Below are 5,008 nucleotides of genomic sequence, written 5' to 3' on the forward strand. Positions count from 1 at the left end.
ACGACTGTAGCCCACCCTTACGCACCACGCGGTCGGGGGAGTCGGGTGGGGGCGGTGGGCGCTGGGCGGCGCGGTGAGGCGTGTCCCCAGCACTCGAGGGGCCCCAGCCCTGGTGCCGCGGCGCGGCTGTGCGCAGGGCGCTTTCCTCAGTCAGGGCACAGCTCACTCGTGGGTGAAACGCAGCAAGAAGACGTGGCTGCCAGAGCCTGGTGCCCGGGGTGGGAACAGGGTCAGGCCTTCTGGGACCTGCTAGCCTTAGGTCCTGGTTCCTGAACCCAATTTGTACTCACGTATTATAAAAGTGGCAAGATACTCACACAAAGACTTCTTCATTTTAAACAAGCTTTATTTATTCCATGCACATAAAAAGTTGTGCAAAAAAACACCACTCGGTGTCAAATGGTAAAACATGCCCAAGCTTATTAGTGCCAACAGGGCTGCTGCTTACTACCAACCGACATTTTATTTCTAGGTGACATTTTCGAGAGAGCCACATGCACGTCACGTTCAGCTTTCAGTTTGTTCCTCGCTTTGGTTTCTGCAAAAAGCACTGAAAATCCGACTGGCACAGAGGGGTTGCAACAAACGGAGCTAGAACTTGGTCAGCTCGCTTGGTCCGAGTGGGATGTGCCTCCCCAAGTCTGCACCAGAATCGGTCCAATTTCACTGATTCAAAATCGACGTGAAGTTTCTGATTATTGCGCAAATCAAGTAGCTCATCTTTTGCCAGGTCGGCATCGCTAATTTGTTCGAGAGAAGCGGTAAAGAGGCTCCTGACCCACGCGTCAGCTACCGGGATACTCGGGAAAATTCCTTCTGTGGTGACTTTCAGATTTTCAAGATGCGTAATAATACTCTCGGGTGTAGGTTGTGTTTGTGTTGGTCCTCGTTCCATCCAGGAAGAGCACGCGCCAATTGCTGAAACTTCCTCAGCCCGACAAGGGGTTTTTGAACCCAAAAGCTTACTTAATTTTTTTTTTTCCAGCTATTTAAGCTGGTCTAACAAAAGATCAGATTCACCCAAAGAACCTTGTCTGCCTAATAATACTCTCATGAACTCTTGGTTCCCCTGGATGCGCTGGATCTAAAGTGATTTCATCAAAGAGATGAAAATTGGCAAAGTTACTGGAATTTCCTCTTCTTCCCCAGAGAGACAACTTCTCTTGAAAGGATTTGACTTTTTTGTCCTCCAAGATAGTCACTTCTTCACTTTGGGCTGAAATGTTCAACGAGTTTGGGCTGAAATGTTCAATGAGTTTAGATTTCTGAACACATATGCGAGGTATGCCAAAAAACCCGCAAAGTTCGGACCTATGAAACACTGAAGCAGAATTGATCCACTTTCATGCAGAAACATTTCAATTAAATCTCAAAGTTCAAAAACTCTTATGAGAACTTTTGTCTGGATAACCAGTGTACTTCTGTGTGAAGCAGAAGTACAGTGTGTTCAGACCCAACCTCTTCCTTTGCACAGCGCTTTGAACGTGCAGTGTTTCAATGCCCTTGCTCTGATCAAGTTGACGGCCTGGATGACAACATCCAACACGCCTTTCCAATAAGAGGAAGGAGAATGCAAAGACTAGAGATCACATTTGGATTCAGCTTTTTGATGAGAGCGGTGAACTCTGAATATTTCCCCAACATAGCAGGAGCACCATCAGTACAAATAGCTCCTACAAGGTCCTAGGAAAGGCTGGAAAAAAGGAAAACAGTCATTCATCGTAGCCATAATGTCTGGTGCCTTCGTTGTTTTCTTCAGCAGTTCACAAAAGAGAAATTCTTCTTTGACATGATTCTCGTGCGTATATCGAGCAAAAACAGGAAGTTGCGCGCAATTTGAGACATCAGTTGATTCATTCAACTGCAAGCCAATTTTACCAGACTTTTCTTGACTTGCTCCACTACTTGTTTGCGTATGTCTTCTGACATGTCCTTGATTCGGTCGTGAACGGTGTTGTATGGGGGATCTGTGCTATTTTTAGTTGTGCATCTTTACCAGACAACAGCTCGGCCATTTCCATGGCACGGTTTCACCAGGGTCTCTGTGATGGTATGCAGCTTTTTTTTTTGTGGCCATCCTTAATGCCACGTGATAACTTGCCTCCAGCCCTGGCTTCTGGGGAGTAAATCCATGATCAGAGAGTGTGCTCGTTTCAAGTTGTGATCGCTTGATTTTTAATAAAGCTTCTGGGTCTTCAGTATTTTCAGAGTGAACAGTCTGAAGGTGCTCTTTAAGTTTAGATGCCTTCATATATCCATTGCAAAGTACCTTTTGAGCGAAGGAAGCATTGTGGCTTTTGTAAATCATCTGTATCAAGCATAAACGTAAAGCCAAACTGCACATGCAAATCCTAGTAATAACACTTCTTTGACGTGATAAATCGATGGATGCAGCAAGAATTCAGTCCTTGAAAAATAGTGCAAAGTAAAAAAACCCTTAAAATATACATCATAGGTTGGTAACAATGTAAAATTGAACATAGGTACTTACCAAAATGAAAGGAAAAAGCAGATGTATACTGTTACTTGTGTGGAACCGCCACGTGCATAAAAAAAAAACAACGTAAAAAACTCAAATGCAAACACAACAACTTCAAACACACAACTATGTTCAAAGACTTGACTCAGCACGATTGAGTGACAGGTGTTTGGAGCAACGTTTCTGGTGCAAGGCTGAGGCATGGAGCAGGAGTAGGATATCTGGTTTCCATGCGCGTGTGCATTTTAACAACACTAAAGCCTCAGCAATTTCAAATTGTCAAGACATTTTTTAGGCCCTTCGACCTGTGTTAGACGGTCTATGGCATATATCTCACGTACTCCCGATGAGGCTTCATGTACCCCTTGGGGGGTACATGTAGCCCGGTTCAGAACCGCTGGTCTAGAACTTGATTCTCAATCGGGGGCCGCAGCAAACCCATTTCACAAGAAAAAACTAGAGGTTTCAAATGGGAATCTGTAGTATTAAAAACAGCTCTGCCCTGTCTGTGGTGATTGATCTTTCTGAGCTCTTCGTAACAGAAAAATGATTCTTACTTGCGTCAAAAAATGAGCGAAAATTAATCGCTGGCATCCTCCATGGGGGGCCTTGAGTCTAATGGCCAGTACTTGGGCATCTGGTGTGTGAGGTACTTCAGATTGAGACAGGAGATGAGGAGTTTCACAGATCTTCCAAAAAAACTTTTTAGGAATGAGGTAGCTTGTGGTATCATACCCCACGATGGCATCAAAAACCCTGCAGTCCGTCCCTTAGTTCATCACAGCATTCCACCTTGTGCACAGCAATGTATTGTTAGTTCTTGATGGGCTTGCTCTCATCCACAGCTCGCTGCTGAGACAAGGCCAGAATGCAATCAGTAGCAACAGGACATCTGTGTCACTTGCTGTGTCATGGAAAACACGCAGGAAACTTTTGGGTCAGGTCAGCAGAAGCTTTATTTGGACAGAGCTACCACATTGTGACAATGACTGTGTTATATCCTTCTGACTTTGCTTCGGAAAGAAGCAAGATCACGCGGGTGCCTGCCGCCTCTTGTGTGGAGTGGAGGTGGGCCGTGTTTCTTCCAGTTGAGGAGGCAGCATAACCATCATTACCACCACTGACTGTTAGTTCTTTGTCACCAGAGGTACTTCAAATTGAGACGGGAGATGAGTTTCACAGATCTTCCAAGCAAACTTTTTAGAAATTCCTGCGAGGTAGCTTGTGGTATCATACCCCACGATGGCATCAAAAACCCTGCAGTCCGTCCCTTAGTTCATCACAGCATTCCACCTTGTGCACAGCAATGTATTGTTAGTTCTTGATGGGCTTGCTCTCATCCACAGCTCGCTGCTGAGACAAGGCCAGAATGCAATCAGTAGCAACAGGACATCTGTGTCACTTGCTGTGTCATGGAAAACACGCAGGAAACTTTTGGGTCAGGTCAGCAGAAGCTTTATTTGGACAGAGCTACCACATTGTGACAATGACTGTGTTATATCCTTCTGACTTTGCTTCGGAAAGAAGCAAGATCACGCGGGTGCCTGCCGCCTCTTGTGTGGAGTGGAGGTGGGCCTTGTTTCTTGCAGTTGAGGAGGTAGCATAACCATCCTTACCACCAGTGACTGTTAGTTCTTTGTCACCATGTAATGCTTGCTGTAAGAGTTCCCTTTTGAGGAACCTAACAAGTGTTTGCATGCCTTGTTTTCCTTGGATTCAATCAATGTTCTCCATTGCACAGGCAACATGATGTCCTTGCTGCTAATTCCAATTCTTATTTCCTTCCTTTCCTAATTCAACGCTTTCTAGTAACATCCTTGATCAATGGGTTTTTGTAGCAGTCGAACACAACATCTACCCTGCTGCAAGGTTCCTTGAAATTGGGCACGATATTCACCGCAAAAGCATCCACATGGTCTCCAAAAGTCATTGCTGTGGCAGTCAAGTGGTAAGGCCGGAGGCTGTCGCCGGTACCCCCGAACCAGTGGGTGGATACTATTGACAGACAGAGAGGAACTAGGCACGAAAGCGTAATGGTTGAAAAGATTTCTTTACTTACACTGATGGTGATCACAGTGCAGGATGGAAATTGACTTTGATTACAGTTGCAAACCGAACGAGAAAGCTTTCCGGGAGATGAGACGTCCGTGACCAGCTTCAAGCATGCAAGATGAAGTGGGGGTACGTTGGGTAGGTCAGTGACAGGGAGTCCCCAGCGGGTGATCAGGCCGCTGGGTTTTTTCAGAGATATGTACGGAGGTATCGAGGTCTCCGAACTCGCTCTCTGAGTTCTCCTTCTCCGAGGTGTGTGCGGAGTGCTCCAACCTGGAGAACAAATGCGCTCTCCAACCTGGAGGAATATCAGGAGTTCTCCAAACCTGGACGGAAACTGCTTTACCTTTTATATGACTAACAAGCCAATCGCTAGTCACCAATACAAATAATTTAGAACCGGCCAATTGTGGTGTGTGTATTTGCATGCAGTTGGCGGGAACTTTTTCTAAGCTTGTAATTTTCCATTCTTGTGGC

The sequence above is a fragment of the Alligator sinensis genome, unplaced genomic scaffold, assembly GCF_000455745.1.
Source record: "Alligator sinensis unplaced genomic scaffold, ASM45574v1 scaffold1080_1, whole genome shotgun sequence".
Classification (NCBI taxonomy): Eukaryota; Metazoa; Chordata; order Crocodylia; family Alligatoridae; genus Alligator; species Alligator sinensis.